At 41.0% G+C, this 19,440-nt stretch overlaps 1 protein-coding gene across 1 annotated transcript in view; it reads left to right on the top strand.

Annotated features, from left to right (window-relative positions):
* Positions 1–3,593: 3,593 nt before the first annotated feature.
* ASIP (agouti signaling protein) overlaps positions 3,594–19,440 on the top strand; it is a 122,415-nt gene continuing 106,568 nt past the window's right edge. The window contains exon 1 of the mRNA XM_004585736.2: positions 3,594–3,678. The gene's annotated coding sequence lies outside the window, so the exon portion shown is untranslated. The remainder of the gene's footprint in view (positions 3,679–19,440) is intronic.

Here is a 19,440-nt window from a genome sequence, read left to right as displayed (position 1 = left end):
ACCAGTGAGAACTGAAGCCTAGTTGAAGCAACCAAAATAACCCCCATTAGGTCGTCCACCAGCTCCAGTTTCTACACATGCCAGTGTGTGCTGCAGACTAGTCCGGTATGTCCCACATCCCATATATATCAATGGTTGTTGGAGCCTAGCTCAACCACCCCACTATCCAGCCCACACTCATGCTAGTGGTTGCCTGGTCCTCAGCCCTGGTTCTCATGCTCACCAGTGGGAGTTGCAGCCCATCAGACAGGTACCTACAGGTTTCCTGCTGGACCCACTCCTAGTTCCAGATTTTGCACTTCCCAGGTGGTTCTGTGGTCCAGCCCCGTTAACTGCCCCTAGTCCCAGCACCTGCTAGCTGATGTTGTGGCAAAGCATGACTAGCCTGCACTTAACTCTGGCTCATGCATGCCCCATGGATATGATCACTTAGCCCAGCTTGGCTCTCCCTTTAACGCAGCTCACGTGAAGGCCAACAGGTTTTGTGTCCCTGCCCAGCCTGGTCTGCCCCGAGTCCCAGCTCTCAGGCTCAGCAGCAGGAGCAGTAGCCCATCAGGGGTGTCCTAACAGCCAGCCTACCAGGCTCGCCCCACTGCTGGATCTTATGTGTGCTGATGGATGCTGCGACTCAGTCTGGCATGTCTGGCATGGCTATATCCTGTTTTAACCCGTCTACTCCCTGGCCCAGCTCATGCTTGTGGGTGCTGCACTGGCTGACTCCTTGTTAACTCATCTGTATTCTACAGAAGCTCCTCTAGTTAGTGGAGCTGTTTAATGGGGTTCCTTTTGTTCATTTTGTATTCAAATGTGATCACAGAGTACTTTTGTTTTAGATCATCATGATCATTAAGTGGTCTTGTGAGATTATGGAATACTATGATGGTGCTAACCTAGCTCCATACTATTGGGCACTGTTTTTTGATTCACTATGATATATATATATAATGTATATATATTCTAAAAAAGCAGTAGAGGACAGCCCAAAGCCTTGGGACCCTGCACTCATGGGTGGGGAGACAGCCCGGAAGAAGTTCCTGGCTTCAGATCATCTCAGCTCCGGCAGTTGCGGTCACTTGGAAGTGAGCCAGTGGATGGAAGATCTTTCTCTCTGTCTCTCCTTCTCGCCATAGTTCTGACTTCTCAATAAAAATAAATAAATTTTTAAACATTTAAGCATTACAAGTTCCTGTCTCCAAGAAGCTTTATATATTAATAAGTTGAACTCTTTATTAACCCCTTTTTCTAGATGAGGAAACTACTCTTATAACAACTAATAATAGTCCAGCACCATACAGTCAGTGAAGCAGCAAAGCTGGGAATCCAAGCCAGGCAGATGCTAATATCTGCTTTTTAACACCTTGAGAATCTTAATTGGTACGAATCCTGGACTGGCTGCCTCCAGACCTCATCACTGTTAGCTGTACCTGGGTTTCTCAGCCCCAGCAGCACTATTGATATGTTGGGCAAGACAAGTCTTTGTGTAGAGTGGTGTTCTGTATATTGCTGATTGTCTAGCAGTATCCCTGGCCCATTCACTAAATGCCATTCGTTATAACAACCTAAAATGTTTGCCTGGAGTGATGGCTGAGTGGTTAAATCCTCACTTGGCAAGTGCCAGCACCCCTTTGGGTGGTGATTCGTGTCCCAGCTGCTCCACTTCCCATCCAACTCCCTGTTTATGGCCTGGGATAGCAGTCAAGGACACCCCAAGCCTTGGGGCCCTGCACCTACGTGGGAAACCCAGAGGAAGCTCCTGGCTCCTGGCTTCAGATTGGCTCAGATCTGGCTGTTGCGGCCACTTGGGGGGTGAATCAGTGGATGGAAGATCTTTCGCTCTGTCTCTCCTCTGTGAATCTGCCTTTTTAATAAAAATAAATAAATATTTTTTTAAAAAGCCCGCTAAACCAAATTGTGAGCAGACATTGCCAGATGTTGCCTGAGAGGTACAGAATCAATGCTAGCTAGTTGAAAACCACTGATGGATAGCATTTATCTCTTTGGTATTTGAGACATGACAGATATCTGGAGGATAACAATATGTATCACTGAGTGGGGAGACCTTAGAGAAAAGAGAGGGAAACTGTGGGTTAAGTTTTTGAACAATTTGTTCTACTAGGAAAATGAAGACCAAAAAAAAGAAAGAAAGACAAAGTGGAGGAGGAAGAGAAGTGATAGAGGAGATATGGAGGGGCGCATAAGGAATCAGGACATTTAGTGCTCCCTAACAAGACTAGCTCACAGGCCCAGCATGATAGTCTAGTGGCTTAAGTCCTTGCCTTGCGTGCGCAGGGATCCCGTATGGATGCTGGTTCATATCCCAGCACCTCCACTTCCCTTCAAGCTCCCTGTTTTGGCCTGGAAAAGCAGTCAGTGACGGCCCAAAGCCTTGGGACATTGCACCTGTGTGGGAGACCTGGAAGAGGCTCCTGGCTCCTGGCTTCGGATTGGCTGAGCTGCAGCTATCATGGCCACGTGGGGAGTGAAGCAGCAGGTGGAAGATCTTTCTGTCTCTTCTCTGTAAATCTAATTCTTCAATAAAAATAAATAATTCTTAAAAAAATTAGCTCACACCAACAAAAAGTTTTAGTGTGGAGCCTTGGCGTTGTGACATGTAAGCTAAGCCTCTGCCTGCAACACCAGCATCCCATTTGGGCACAGGTTCAAGTCATAGATGTTACACTTGTGATCCAGCACCCTGCCTATAAACCTGGGAAAACAAAAAATGGACCAAGTGCTTGGACCCATACAGGAGACCCAGAAGAAGCTCCAGGCTCCTGGCTTTGGCCAGGCCTAGCCCTGTCTGTTGCAGCCATTGGGGGTGGGGTAGGAGGATGGACAGGACAGGAGATGAGTAGGGGGTGTGAACAGCAGATGGAAGATCCCTCTGTATGTCCTAACTCTGCCTTTCAGAGAAATAAAATAATGATTTTTTAAAAATGATCTCAATCACTTTGTGAAAATATATATTTTTCTTCACAGTATACTGTCAGTTATAACCTTCCTGAAATAACAACTTGCAAGAAGTCTTCAGAGAAGTAGTTTGTTTTCTAGGGGGAACTAGCAAAATATTGTAAGGCAGTGATAGCTAAATTCATCCAAATTTTTCAAGGGATGAGTATTACTTAACATGGACACAAATAATCACTTATTTTTCTTTTTCAAAAAAAATTATTTGTATTTATTGGAAAGGCAGATATACAGAGAGAAGGAGAGACAGAGAAAGATCTTTCACAACAAGCAGGAGCCAAGCTGTTCCAAAGCCAGGAGCCAGGAACCTCCTCTGGGTCTCCCATGTGGGTGCAGAGTTCCAAGGCTTTGGACCGGCCTCAGCTGCTTTCCCAGGCCACAGGCAGGGAGCTGGTTGGGAAACAGAGCAGCCGCGACAGGAACCGCTGCCTATTTGGGATCCCAGCACATGCAGGGTGAGGATTTAGCCACCAGGCTATTGTGCTGAGTCCCATGTCTACTTTCATAACTTTTTTCTGCAAAACACATAGAGATTTCTTAATTTTATTCTCATACCAGTGAAGGAAATCACTGTGATTTTCCTGTTTTACAGATATAGAAGCCAGTTTATGGAATCTGCAAAAAGTAGAAATCTAGAACCAGAGTCCTGGAATCTTCCTTCTGACACATTTATTATGCTGAGCACCATTCCAGATCTCCAGCTGCATAACTGTAAGCAAATGATGATAAACTTCTAATTATGTATTAAATTGTATGTGTCTATTATTCTTAGAATATTCCATAGTTTCTTAAGCCAATTTAATATTGGGCGGTAGGTATTTTAAATAGTGATAGTACTTGAACTAGAACCCAGAGCTCATGATGCTTAGTCCAGTACTCTTTCTATTTAGTAAATAGGGTCATACATTCTCATGTTTGATATTTAACTTATTTTTTTAATTTTATTTTTTATTAATGATTGCATGGTTGATCAGAGTGGGAAAGATCAAGGTTTAGGGAAAGTTGGGTGAACTCATTACTTCCAAATTTGCTATTTCTTCTTGTTGTTTCTGGGGGAAGGGGAGACACAAAAGGGGAAACCACTCACGACTTTCCACATGTCCCAGTACCCAGAGATGAGGAACCGCCACCTCATATCAACCCAGTTGATATTCAACTTACAGAAAGATAATTAAAGTATATGTTATTTTCTACAATGGGAAACTCAGATCTGTTCAACGCTTTTTATCAGTCCTTTTAAGAGTTAGCTTGACCTAATTGCTTGACCCACTACGCCTGAGTGGTAGTGCCAGAAGCTTCTGAATCCTGACTAGCATGATCCAGTCTAACTGTTGCAATCACTTGGAAAATGAAACACTGGATGGAAAATCAATTTCTCTCTCCTTTTCTCTCCCTTCCTCATTTCTCTCTATAGCTCTGCCTTTCAAAGAAAGTAAATCTTTTTTTTTTTTTAAGTGAGCTTTTAAGGAAAACATCTCTGAGATATTCATGACAAGCATTAATGTATTTGAATTGATGTAGTAGGCAAGAGACAGTGAGACTGTCCCCAAAGAAGTCTGACATGGGGTTGCCCTTTGAGAATTAAACTGCTAGGAATGAATTCTCAATTATTATAATTATTAAGTTTAGTCATATAGAGAAATGACTTAAGAGATTAACGATGTCACTGAGATATAGGAATCACCAGTTCTAAGCAAATTGATCAACAAATGCCATTTCTATAAGCATTTTTATGTCAACAGTTCCCAAATTCATATTACTAATCCAAACCTCTCTGAGTTTCAGCTTCACTTTCCACATTTTTTGTTGCAGTTATTGTGCTTAAAACAGAACTTTGTGTACCTGCCACAAATAATTTCTGTGGGAAAGCAGTAGAGGATGGCCCAACGCCTTGGGACCTCACACCCACATGGGAAACCTGGAAGAAACTCCTGGCTGCTGGCTTCAATAGGCTCAGCTCTGGTCATTGAAGCCACTTGGGTTGTGAACCAGTGGACAGAGGATCTTTCTATCTCTCCTTCTCTATATAAATATTTCTTCCAATAAAATTAATAAATTTTTAAAAACAAAAGAAGATTTATTTATTTGGAAGACAGTGGCAAAGGGAAGGAGAGAAAAAAAAAATATATATATATATATATATATAAAAGTGCATACAGCACTTTTCTTTGATAGGTAATGTGTCAAGAGATCAGAATTTTTTTCTTTCAGTTTTCCCTGCCTTCCTACATGGCATCCCTGCAGGCATTTAACAGAGGAAAGAATGAAGGAAAATATTCCAATTTGGGGGACTTTCCTGGCTCTTCTATCACACAGGGGACGATAACTAAACCCAGTACCCTCATGCAGAGCCTAATTCAACATTCCACCATTTATTTTGTCGCTGCTTCCTTTCATCTTGTGCTGTTTGTATCTTTGTCATTTTGCTACTTTTCTTTGGGATTTTTGAGGAACAATTAGGCAAGGGGGAGTTAGGAACAGGAGGATATAGGGAAGGGACAGCTGCATATTGTCTTCTTCCAGCTAGTTAAAAGAAGGGGCTGATTGGAGTCACTGTGCTTATTTCATCTAGTTATATGTTTAATTCATATCACCTTTCTAGTTCTGAATCTGAAGCTGGAATCTAGTTGGCCAGCAATACCATACACTTCAGGGAATTTTTATTGTGGCCAAGTGGGCTTTAGTACTTGCTGCCATGAACTTCCCTAAATAGAAGTCCTTGAGATAATAGTGGTCATTAAGGTTTTATTTATTGGAGAAGCAAATGACCTCAGGAGTCCAGTGATTAGAACTCTGAGTAACTCACTATGACACTCCCTAAATTCAGTGAGTTGGTTTTAGTACTATCAAAAGGTAGAGCAAAGGATACTTTAAGACAGGGAGTCTAGAAGACTAGAGCTTGATGCTACCTCCCATTTACATTCAAGGCTTTTACTCTCTTCTTGGATAAATTATGCACTACACCTTAAAATATCTTTAGGTGCCACTCCTCTTCATAGCCTTTCCTTTGTGTAAATCTACATATCTTTATTATCAATAAAATGTTTTGTAGTTTTAACATTTGTTTTATTTATTTGAGATGCAGAGAGAGTGCGAGTGAGCAAGGGAGACATGGGAGAGAGAGTGCTCCTGTATTGATTTACTCCCCAAATATCCACAAGGCTACAGCTGGGCCGGGCTGAATCCAGGAGCTAGGATAAACTTCCTCCCATTGTTACAAATGTTCCAGCCCAGGTCTCCTGTGTGGGTAGCAGGGACCCAGCTAGTAGAGTCATCACCTGCTTCCCTCAAGGTGTGTACTACCCTGAAGCTGGAATCATACACTAGAAGTGTGGAGTTGGGACTTGATCCTAGACTCTCACTAGGTCTAACACCAATTTTACACTTCTTTGATGTTAAATAATGTTTATTAATATCATTAAGCATGTAGAATATGCTATTTTGCATTACTATTTTTTATGTATTTGATGCATTTCCAGCTAGATTATAACATCCATGAGAACAGGGACCATATGCTGTAACTGTGTCTCCAATAGTGTCTTAGATCTAGTGAGATCTTAATAAAGTAAATTACTGGTGATGTTACCCAGGATTAGTGTTTTGGCATCTCCTCAAAAGACTTCAAAACTCTTGAGAAAGTTACAATGAAATCGCATCTCAAACTATTAGGATGGTAATTACTTATAAAAATCTGTATACCAGAAAATGACATCTCAAACTATTAGGATGGTAATTACTTATAAAAATCTGTATACCAGAAAATGAACAAAGATGTGAAAAAAGTTGGAACCCTTGTGCAATGTTAGTAGAGATGTTAAATGGTGTAGCCACATTGGAAAGCAGTATAAAAAACACTTAACTTAGGTATTTTTTAAAGTGACAGGGACAGGGCTATCTCATCAACAGACTGCCTCCTCAGATTGCCACAACAGCCATGGTTACGCTGGGCGTGGCAGAAGCCAGAGTTGGGAACTCAATCCAGGTTTCCTACATAGGTGACAGGGACTCAGCTACTTAAGCCGTCATTTTTTGCCTCCCAAGGACTCCATTAATAGGAAGCTAGAGTTACAATTTAAACCAAAGTACTGTGAAATGAGATGTGGGCATTTGAAATAGTAGGCCAAATACCTACCCATTCCCAAATTTTAAAATACGATTACCACATGATCCAGCAGCTCTACTTTAGGGTTTACATCTAAGAGAATTGAAAAGTAGGCTGTCAAAAAGTCATATAGTCATAACTGAATAATTCGCAGTAGCCAAGAGTTGGAACCAAATCAGGGATCCAAGGATGGATGAGTAGATAAAGAAATTTTTTTATAAACACACACACACATACACACACACGTAGGAATTTTATTCAGCCTTCAAAGGAAGGTAATTCTGGGCCCAGTGCGATAGTGTAGTGGTTGAAGTCCTCGCCCTTGAACACACTGGGATCCCATATGCATGCTGGTTCTAATCCTGGCAGCCCTGCTTCCCATCCAGCTCCCTGCTTGTGGCCTGGGAAAGCAGTCAAGGCTGGTCCAAAGCCTTGGGACCCTGCACCCGTGTGGGAGACCCAGAAGAGGCTCCAGGCTCCTGGCTTTGGATTGCCTCAGCTTTGGCCATTGTGTCCACTTGGGGAGTGAGCCAGTGGACAAAGGATCTTCCTCTCTGTATATCTGCCTTTCCAATAAAAATAAATAAATCTTTAAAAAAAAGGAATGTAATTCTGATAAAATTAAGGATGAATCTTGAGAACATTATGCAGAGATAAGCCAGTGTCAAAACACAAATCTATATTACCCATTTGTATAGAATATATAGAGTGGTCAAATTCACAGAAACAGAAAGTAGAATGATGGTTATCAAGAGCTGGGAATAGAAGTGAAAGGGAGAATTGTTGAATATTTATAAAATTTCAGCTTTGCAAGATGAAAGAATTCTGGAAGCTTATAGTACAACGTGAATCTACATAACTATACACTTAAAAATCATTAATGTGGGCCTGGTGTGATGATTTAGTGGCTAAATCTTTGCCTTGCTTGCGTTGAGATTCCATATGTGCATCGGTTTGTGTCCCAGCTACTCCGCTTGCCATCCAGCTCTCTGCCTGTGGCCTGGTAGAGCAGAAGAGGACGGGTCAAAGCTTTGGGACTCTGCACCCTGGTGAGAGACCCGGAAGAAGCTCCTTGCTCTTGGCTTTGGATCTGCTCAGCTGTGATCATCGGATGGGAGGTCTCTGTCTCTCTCTGGAAATCTGCCTTTCCAATAAAAATAAACAAATAAATAAAATTCTTTAGAAAAAGAGCTTGCTGGCTAAGGTTTTGAAAAAGGATTGTATAAAAGCCAAAAATGAAATAACTCTGAAGATAGCTTTTCTGATTGCAAGTTGTTTTTTTTTATTCTAGTATCCCTGATCACTTAATATTCTTTACAAGTTTCATGTACTGTTTTGCAACAGAATGCTCCCAAAGCTGCCTCAGCAATAATTGGTACCACTTCAAAGAGTTTGTGTGCTGAACCCTTACAATTTTGGCTGCTCACCTTATAATTTGGTTCCTGGAAAAAGCAAATAAACAGCCTTTATGAGGACTATTGATGCCCTATGATGCTAATTATCGATTTGGTTTAGCATGTTGAGGAATTACAAGCACAGGATTATCATATAAAATAAGAAAGATGGTTCCTCATTAGAGGGTCAAGAGGAAGAATTAACTACTGAGTACCTATTGAACCAGCTCCTCTCGCAGATAGATTTTGTGTATCGCTGAATACAACCATCTTGTAAGGTTAATAAAATGTTAATTTTTTAAAGAAAGAAAACAAGGCTCGGAAAAGTTAAGTACACAAGTTTACACAGTGAGTGACAGGAATAAAATATGAGCCTAGAGCTTTAGATAATGTTTCATTGCTCTCAAAATATTTGACTGTCCCTGCTGATAACACAGTTTATGGTAATATTTGATGTTCATTTATTTCAGTATCTTACTTGGTTATTATAGTAAGCAGTAAAGATTGTACAGGGATGATTATCATAACTTTACTAATGAAATGAGAGAATTTAACTTAATTTTTTTTTTTTTTTTTTTTTTAAAGATTTATTCATTTTATTACAGCCAGATATACACAGAGGAGGAGAGACAGAGAGGAAGATCTTCCGTCCGATGATTCACTCCCCAAGTGAGCCGCAACGGGCCGATGCGCGCCGATCCGATGCCGGGAACCTGGAACCTCTTCCGGGTCTCCCACGCGGGTGCAGTGTCCCAAAGCATTGGGCCGTCCTCAACTGCTTTCCCAGGCCACAAGCAGGGAGCTGGATGGGAAGTGGAGCTGCCGGGATTAGAACCGGCGCCCATATGGGATCCCGGGGCTTTCAAGGCGAGGACTTTAGCCGCTAGACCACGCCGCCGGGCCCGAATTTAACTTAATTTTTAACATCAAAGTACTAGTAAATAATAATGGGACACATGTATTATAATTTTCAAGTTTCTTTTTTTTCTTATCAGTCTCAGAAGAATTTTAGAATTTTCTGGGTTTGACTTTTCATTGGAGAAAAGACTGAGTATTTTGTGAGTCTTACACTCTGATTATACATGTACACAATAAGCAAAGATGTTGATCCCTGTGCACTCCCAGAAATCAGTAGGATAAACTGATTTTTAAATTTGTTTGAAAGGCAGAGTTAAAGAGAGAGGGAGGTCGATCTTCTGTTTGCTGGTTTACTCATCAAATGGGCACAGCAGCTGAAGCAGAACAAGGCCAAAGCCAGGAGCCAGAAACTCCATCCTGGCACCTGGGCCATCTTATGCTGCCTTCCTGTGTGCATCCCCAGGCGGCTGGATTGGAAGGGAAGCAGCTGAGAGTCAAACTGTGGCTCAGAGGGTAGCTTAACTTGCTTTGCTGCAATGCCAGCCCCAGAACTGATATTTTTAAAGCTATCAGCCTGCAAAGATGAAGCGAATACAATGAAAATAACAGCTGATAAAGGAGATAAGTACATTTTTGGAAGATGGAAAACTATAGCTGAGCTGGGGAAAATGAATTGTAAAGACTCATAGAGTAATCTACTAACAAGAGACAAACAGGTTCATATTGGAGAATAGAATTTCAGGAACCGAAGTGACAGATGCAAATGTAAAAAGATTGAAATGGGAATTAGCTGAAGTACTTTATAGGAAATAAAACTCCCTCATTTCTTTCTGCCATCCTGCTTGCTTAGGCAACTACTCTTCAATTTCCCTTACAGAACCCTGCCCCTGAACATTTATTTTATGGGAGGAAAAATGGCACAGGGAAGCTCCAGGCTGTGAGACATCAGGGGTGTCTTAACCACCAGGCAAGTCATCCACCACAATCATTTATACTTACAATAAAAAAGAAATGTTTTATGCAAAATATTCCAACTATTGGCTCTAGAAGGTACCCCCCCCCAGATTTGTTGAATTTAATTCAAATTCTTATTTCTGTCCTTGTTCTTATGGAATATTAACAGTAGAATTTGTAGACCGTCAAACAAAGCTATAGCATTGAAAGTTGAGATCTCATGATGGAAATAGAAACAAAACCCTTATGAACTTGTAAAGTACAAACAGAATGAGATTAATTTGTTCAACAATATGAGGAATATTAGATCTGAAGAAATTTAAAATACACTTTTTTAAAGATTTATTTATTTTTATTAGAAAGACAGATATACAGAGAGGAGGAGAGACAGAGAGGAAGATCTCCCATCCGATGATTCACTCCCCAAGCGGCCGCAACAGCTGGAGTTGAGCCAATCCAAAGCCAGGAGCCAGGAACTTCTTCCAGGTCTCCCACCCAGGATACCAAAGCTTTGGGCCATCCTCCACTGCTTTCCCAGGCCACAAGCAGGGAGCTGGATGGGAAGCGGGGCTGCTGGGATTAGAACTGGCGCCCATATGGGATCCCAGTGCATTCAAGGCGAGGACTATTCGCCGGGCCCTAAAATATACTTTTTTAAAAAGATTGACTTACTTGTTTGAAAGGGAGAGTTCCAGAGAGAGGGAGAGACATAGACATTTTTCCATCTACTGGTTCATTCCTCAAGTGACCTCAATGGCCAGAGCTGGGCTGACTGAAACCAGGGACCAAGAACTCCATCTTGGGCTCCCACATAAGTAGCAGAGACCAAAGTACTTGGGCCATGTTCTCCTGCTTTCCAGGCATTTTGTCAGGAAACTGGCAGTAGAGCAGCCGGAACAAAAAAAAGTAACTAGATAGGATGTCAGTTTCACAAGCAGTGGTTTACCTACCACACCACAACACCAGCCCCAAAATACACTTTAATAGAATAAAAATACATTCTAAAGAATGTCTTAAGTTTATAAAATGTAATTATCTGTTTATATACTTAAAAAACAGTATAAGTTTTCAATGAAAATTATATTATCAAAGCCAATATTTATTGCGTGCTTTCTAGCACACTACTAAATGCTTTAATACATTATCCTCTGACAAGCAAACCTGTGAAATAATCACCATGATGATCTACAAGCTTAAGAGACTTGGTAATTAAATATGGAACAGGGAAGGCATTTGTCATAGCAATGCAGATATCACATTAGGTATCTGCATTCATAATGCTTGGGTTCACCTGATGCATCAAAGGCTAAATCCTAACCTTGAAAATGTACACTGCACATTGCTAACATATTTGGGTCCTTGTCACCCAACTGGAAGGTCCAGATTTTTGTAGTTTCTGGCTCCTGACTTTGTCTTGGCCTTGTCTCTTTCCCTGTCAAGTAAGGCAAGTAAATAAATAAATACAAAATTTTAAAAATGTCTGCCCCAGGCCTGGCACGATGGCCTAGTGGCTAAATCATCACCTTGCATGAGTCGGGATCCACTATGGGTGCCAGCTCGAGTCCAAGCTGCTCCACTTCCCAACCAGCTCATTGCTTGTGGCCACGGAAAGCAGCAAAGGATGGTCCAAAGCCTTGGGACACTGCAACAGTGTATAAGACCTGGAGGAAGTTCCTGGTTCTTGATTTCAGATTGGTTCAACTCTAGTTATGATGACCACTTGGGGAGTGAACCACCAGGCTGAAATATTGCTGGGATAAGTAGAAGAAGGAAAAAGAGGAGAAGGAAGAGAAGGAGAAGGAAAAGAAGAAGGAAAATCCAGGCTGGAATATGCTGGAAACAGAAGGTCAAATATTTTGGTACCCATCAAATTATTTCTTTTCTCATCTCTTCACAGTCTCTTGGGAGAAAATGTGGAATAAAGATGTGAGGACTTTAGGAGTTAATGCAGGCCTGCTTGGGGTCTGAAAAGCCAAACAGTGTAGCACATTTTTTTTCATTAGGATTCTGCTTATTCCTTGAATTTTGTCAGTCTTTTGTTTTGTTTAATTTTACATATGTTGCTTTTCTGAGAAATGGTATTAAGGTGGTCATAATGGTTTCATGAACATTAAAAAACTTTTAAAAGTAAATTGTGATGGATTGATTCTGAGTGAAGCAAGCAGGGATTAAATTTCCCTTGAAATACTTACGGGTGAAATAATTAGAAGGAAAACTCTTCAAAATTAAACACAGTTTTTGGATATTGATCATGATGCTTGAGAAATGCCAATGTTTCTATATTGTACTGTCTCAGATTATAACTGTCCTCAGATAGTCTAATGTCACAACCTTGGAACAAAAATATTCAACAAGATGAAAAAGTCTAGCATAGTTTCTGGTACATAGGAAACAAAGAATTATAATTAATCTTTATTCTCCAAATGTTTCAATTTAAAATATTTTATTTTATTTATTTATTTGAAAGGCAAAGTTACAAAGACAGAGAGAAGGATAAAGAGAGATGTTTAGTTCATTCCTCAAATGGCTGCAGTGGCCAGTACTGGGCCAGACTGAAGCCAGGAACCTGGAATTCTTTTTGGCCATGTGCATTCAGGGGCCCAAAGACATGGGCCATATTCCTCTGCGTTTCTCAGGCTCATTATTAGGGAGCTGGATAAGAAGTAAAGCAGCCAGGGCCCGGCGGCGTGGCCTAGTGGCTAAAGTCCTTGCCTTGAACGCACGGTCATCCCATATGGGAGCCAGTTCTAATCCCAGCAGCTCCACTTCCCATCCAGCTCCCTGCTTGTGGCCTGGGAAAGCAGTCGAGGACGGCCCAGTGCATTGGGACACTGCACCCATGTGGGAGACCTGAAGGAAGTTCCTGGCTCCTGGCTTCAGATCGGTACAGCACCAACCGTTACTTGGGGAGTGAATCATCGGATGGAAGATCTTCCTCTCTTCCTCTCCTCCTCTCTGTATATCTGACTGTTCAATAAAAATAAAATAAATCTTTTTTAAAAAAGAAAAAGTAAAGCAGCCACAACGTGAAGCAGCGCCCATACGGAATGCTGGTATCACAGGTGGTGCATCACGGTGCCACAATGCTGGACCTATGAACTTCTTTTTAAAATAAAATTGTTTTATATTTTTTAAGATTTATTTTAATTACAAAGTCAGATATATATATATAGAGAGAGGAGGAGAGATAGAGAGAAATAGCTTCCATTCAGTGATTCACTACCCAAATGACTGCAATAGCTGGTACTGTGCTGATCCAAAGCCAGGATCCAGGAGCTCTGCTGGGTCTCCCAAGCGGGTGCAGGGTTCCAAGGCTTTGGGCTGTCCTCAGCTGCTTTCCCTGGCCACAAGCAGGGAGCTGGATGGGAAGCGGGACCTGCAGGAATTAGAACCAGCTTACATGTGGGATGACAGCACGTTCAAGGCAAGGACTTTAGCCACTAGGCTATGCCACTAGGCCCTAAAATTGTTATTTAAATTTTATTTAAATTTATTTATTTGAGAGACATGGAAAGAACCCTAATGTATTGATTTAGTCCTCAAATGCCCACAGCAGTTTGGAGCTGAAGCCAGAAGCTGGAAACTGCATCCAAATAGCAGGTTTCTTGGCTGGCATCTTAACACTGGCCCAAATGCTTCCCTCCTTCATACATTTTTTCAAAAATTATTTTTTTTAAGGAACACAGTGACAGAGAGAGAGAGGGGTCGGTCTAGGCCAAAAGCAGGAGCCTTCAGCCTCTTCTTGGCCTCCCACAGGGATTGAGGGACCCAAACACTGCACATTTTTTGCTGCTTTCCCAGTTACACCAGTGGGGCGATGGATCAGAAGTGAAACAGCTGGGTCTTGAACTAGTGCCCACATGAGATGCTAGTTGCAGAAGCTGGCTTTTCCTGGTATACCAAAATATTGGCTCCTTATATACTCTTTTTTTATTTAAAGATTTATTTATTTTTATTGGAAAGGCAGATATACAGAGAGGAGGAGAGACAGAGAAGAAGATCTTCCGTCTAATAATTCATTCCCCAAGTGACCGCAATGGCTGGAGCTGATCCAATCCGAAGCCGGGAGCCAAGGGCTCTTCCAGGTCTCCCATGTGGGTGCAGGGTTCCAAAGTTTGGCCCATCCTCAACTGCTTTCCCAGGCCACAAGCAGGGAGCTGGGTGGGAAGATTAGAACTGGTGACCATATGGGATCCCGGCGCGTGCAAGACAAGGATCTTAACCCCTGTACTATTGCGCTGGGACCTTATATACTCTTTTGAGGCTTCTTGTATACCATGTACTTTTGTGCTTTGCTTGTTTCACATAGCATGACATTTTTGAGGTTTATTCATGTTGTTGAAAGTGAATTCTTTTTTATTGCTGCAGCATCATTAGTTTTATATAACACTTTTTAAAAATCAGTTATTAATGGACATTTAATTGTTTCCAGTTTATGGTTTTAAAGAGCTGCTGTGAACATTTGAGTACAAGTCTTTGTCAGCTTTCACTTTGGCATGTGTTACAACTAATACATCAGGGCAGATCCCACCACCCCAGCACAAACAACCAAAAGGTGTGGCTGACATAGGGGGAAGGTAGCTTGAAAAGTTTACCTTGGGCCCAGATAACCCCAGTCCCTCATTCCCCTGACAATAGTAATTGGCCCAAGGAACAAGTATGTGACCCAAGAAAGTTATAGTCTTTTTTAGAAAAAAGAAAATATTTATTTCCACGTGGTTTACTAAAATATTAAGTCTGAAGCTGTTGTATACTCTTGTATGGTTAAATTTAAAATTTTTCTCCTTTAACGATAGGAGAGAAAATGAACAATGCAAAGGGAGAAATGGAATAGGTTAAGAGGGAAAGAGACTCCCTACCTCCTCTAGGAATTACATGTAAACTTGATGAGAGTGCCCACATATACACAGAATTAGGAGCTGAAGTGTGAGTGTGAGAAAAGTGTCTCAGTCTGCCATGGTTGCTGCAACAAAGTATCATGGACTAGATGATTTACTCAAGAGAAATTTGTTTTCTCACAATTCTGATGGAGACTGAAAGTCTCAGATCAAATTGCTGGCAGGTTTGATTCTTCTCAGAGGCCTCTTTCCTAAGCTTGCAGATGGCTGTGCTGTCTTCATCTAATCTTCATTCTATGTGTTTCCACATTTTCTTATAAGGATACCCCCCACATTGGATAAGGACTCACTAGAAGTCTCATTTTAAATCAATAATTATCTCTTTAAAGACTACCACTTGCATTTCAAGTACCTGGACTTCAACAGGTATTGTGAATCTCTGGTGGTATAAACTCCATCTAACATCAGAGCAAAAACCCTGGGGAAAAGTGACTTTATCTTTGTCTCTTTGAGCTTCTGTTTCCTGCAATGTAAAATGGGATGAGAATAATGTTTACTTCATGAGGCTGTTGGAAGAATGAAAAGTATTTTTAGGAGCTCCAAGTATTTATTGTACTTGATATCTCTGGGATACTTTTATGACTATACCTGAGGGTAGGAGGCAGATAATCTTTACAGGGAATGGTAGTGGCTTTGATTTATTGAGTTTGTTAGTATGAGCCATGGATGTGAGTCTTAGTGTGCCTCTTTCCTTTTTTTTTTTTTTTTAAGATTTATTAAAATCTTAACACAGAGAGAAAGACAGGAGAGAGAGAGAGAGATCTTTCAGCTGTTGATACACTCCCCAAAAAGGCCACAAGAGCCAGAGCTGGGCCAGTCTTAGGCCAAGAGCTCTTCTTGCCTCCCATGTGGGTTCAGGGACCCAATCACTTGGGCTTTCTTCCATTGTCCTCCTAAGCACGTTAGTAGGGAACTGGATAGGATGTAGGGCAGCCGAGTGGCAGCTTTCCGCACTATGCCACTGTGCCAAGATGTCTCTTTCTAGTGGGAAGAGTTCCCTAATCATAGGAGTTTGTTGGGCAATGATTGTATCAAGGTTCCATGGTTTTATTTCAGTAAATGCTAGAACCTGGTGGGGTGGGGGCAGGAAGGGGAAGGATGTTTATCACAAGGACAAAGGGACAAAAGCAAGCAAACAAAAGCAGGGGAAAAAGGGATGACAAAGTACCTCAAGAGGTAATATGTACACAAAAGGCAGAATCAGAAAACAGACTGAAAAGGAAAAACAAAGACTTTTCCCAAATGTCTTTTATTTCAGATTTTGTATTTGTGCCTCCTTTTAAGTAAAAGAACCTCAAGGGAGAGGGGAGAAGCTGTTCTTTTTAATATCATTTGTTTATAGCCAATATCATCCATTATGCCTGCCCAGTGTCAACTCATTATTAGTAATGTTGTGGTTTGCAAAAAAAAAAAATTCCAGGAAATTTTGACTTGTGTTTGTTATTACATATAATTGTAATTCTGTGAATTACATAACTGACTCCATGCAAACATAGAATATAATCCACTTGACAAAGTTTTGCATAACTTTAAAGCTGATTTTGTTTATCAAGCCCATACAACTTTTAACATCAATAACTGTGGTGGAAATGTTTGTTCAAAGAAGTCTGGCAAGTTTTTGTATAAGAAAAACTGACGGAGGAATAATGCTGCCATGATCCACACATATATAGTCTAATCAAATATGACAACTCCCAACTAATTCTGCTTCTCTAGTCTATTACTTAGGAAGGATAAACTTAAGTAGAATAGGAGTGCTACCTGACAAGAGGAAAAGTCCTTTCTCAAGCACATACTCGAACTTGAAGGAGGTGAGACCCAAGACAGTGGGGGGAAAACACCAAATGGGACAGAAGAATATGATAGAGTGTGGTCCAAAGCTATCTGGTTATATTTTGATGTTGCCAATATTGTAAAGCCAAAATTTTAATTTGCTTATTTAATATATTTGTTGGCCAGAGATCTATTTTTATATCAATGTGCCTTGCATGTATATTGAAATTTTTTGGAAAGGCCATGTAGTGATGCCTGAGATAGTTGATGGTTCTTACCACTCACTGATCTTTATGCAGTATGAAATGCTCATTCTATTGCCCAACTGGTGCTCTCTGTTTAAAAGTTGTAGACCTTGTCAAACTGGAACTATTTTATAAACTGGGGAAGTGATTTCTTTTGTTGTTTCTTTTTTGTTTTTAGTGTGTTAGTGGCTGTTCTGTAGTGGGAAACAGTAGAAGAATTTCTTGCTCTTTCTCTCCCCCCCCACCTCCAGCACCTTCAAGTAATGTGATGACACCATTTCTTGTGTGCTTTGAAAAAAAAAAAGTATCAGCTTGCTGTCTCTTTTAGTGTTACTTAAAGTGTTATAAAACATTGTTTTCAAAATCTAGGGAGATAATGAAGTCCATTTTAATTTGGAATTCTGTATGAGCTATGAACCAAGTTATCGGCTTTTACCAACTTTAAAATTTTCTATTGTTAAAGCACCTTGCTTAGAAGATTTTAAATATTTATGTCTGCAACAACTGTCTCAAAATAATAAACTGTGTAATTCTTGTCATTAAAAGAAAATCTGAACTCTCCCTAATGTGACTTGTTACTTTCTCTGTATTTTCTGCCAGTGTAAATGTGAAAAGCTTTGCTTGCATTACGTTTTAGAAATGCATTTTGCACACTCTTAATTTTGCCGAAGCTCCGTGAAAAGGTTAGGTTTAATTAGATGAATAAAGCTATGCACATGAAAAAAAAAAAAGAAAAGAAAAGAAAACCTGACACCAAGAACTAATACTCTATCTCAATAATCCATTGAATTTTTGTATAAAGAAACTAAAAAACTTAACAGAGGCTGGTCCCCAGAAGACAGCAGAGATCCACTATTCATCCTTTCATTCACCAAATATATAGACTGGATGGGAGGCGTGTGTGATATAGCATGAATGAATAAGAGACATGGTTCTGGTCCCTGGAAAGATTATACTTCTGTGGAGAGTTAGGTAGTAAATAAAGATAACCACTGTACATTGTAGTAACTTTTTTTGAAGGAAGAGAACAAGTTGTTGTGAATGAGAACAACGGCAGAAACTTCATTTTCGAGATTACTCAGTAAGTTTGGGAAAACCAACCATTTTCTCAGCTCTCACACTACAGCAATGAACACGGAAGTCTTCTGTGTCCTAATCTCCAGCAAGCATTTCCTCAGCAGTAGATGGAGATTGTTTAATTCCTCTAAATCCTGACACTGTCCGTCCATAGATAGCCTCAGACTCCACAAGCAGTAGGCCAGTCACATCTCTTTAAATTCCAAATACAATCCTCAAGTTGGTTTTGCCTGTGTTTCTGGTCAACCAGCTGTAAATTATAGTTCCCAAACGTCCATACTTTCTAATTAATTTGCTAGAATGGCTAATAGAACTCAGGGAAATAATTTCCCAGAACACTGTGAAATTACAAAATGTACAGATTAAGAAATGGAGGGCCTGGAACAGTGGCTTAATTGGGCTAATCCTCCCCCTTGAAGCACTGGGATCCCACATGAGCACCAGTTCATGTCCCAGCTGTACTACTTCCCACCCGCCCTGGGAAGAGAACTTACAGTTTCTGAAGGCTTTCTTAGAGAGGGAGTTATTACGGCTCAGTGCAACAACCTAGTGGCTAAATCCTCACCTTGTATGCACTGGGATCCCATATTGGCGCCGGTTCTAAACCTGGCAGCCCCACTTCCCATCCATCTACCTGCTTGTGGCCTGGGAAAGCAGTCAAGGACAGCCCAAAGCCTTGGGACCCTGCACCCACGTGGGAGACCCGAAAGAGTTCCAGGCTCCTGGCTCCTGGCTTCTGGATCGGCTCAGTTCCAGCTGTTGCGGTCACTTGTGGAGTGAATCATCGGATGGAAGATCTCCCTCTCTGTCTCTCCTCCTCTCTGTATATCTGATTTTCCAATTAAAAAAAAATACTTACTTGAATGGTGCAGTAGCAGGAAAGAATACAGAGATCTTCCATCACTCTTCATGCCCCAGATGACTGCAATGGCCAGGCGAATCCAGGCTGAAGCCAGGATCTCAGAGCTCCATCAGCATCTCCATGTGGAGTACTTGGACTATTTACTGCTTTCCCTTGCATATTAGTAGGGAGTCATACTGGAAATGTAACATCTGGAACTTCAACTGATGCTCCCTCATAAGATGCTAGGGACATAAATGGCGGCACAACACTCTGTGCCAGAAAAATTAACCCCTCTTGTTTATACCCTTTTCCAGAAACTTCTCTTTAG

Source organism: Ochotona princeps, chromosome 22, assembly GCF_030435755.1.
Source record: "Ochotona princeps isolate mOchPri1 chromosome 22, mOchPri1.hap1, whole genome shotgun sequence".
Classification (NCBI taxonomy): Eukaryota; Metazoa; Chordata; class Mammalia; order Lagomorpha; family Ochotonidae; genus Ochotona; species Ochotona princeps.
This window is presented reverse-complemented; position numbering and strand designations above follow the sequence as displayed.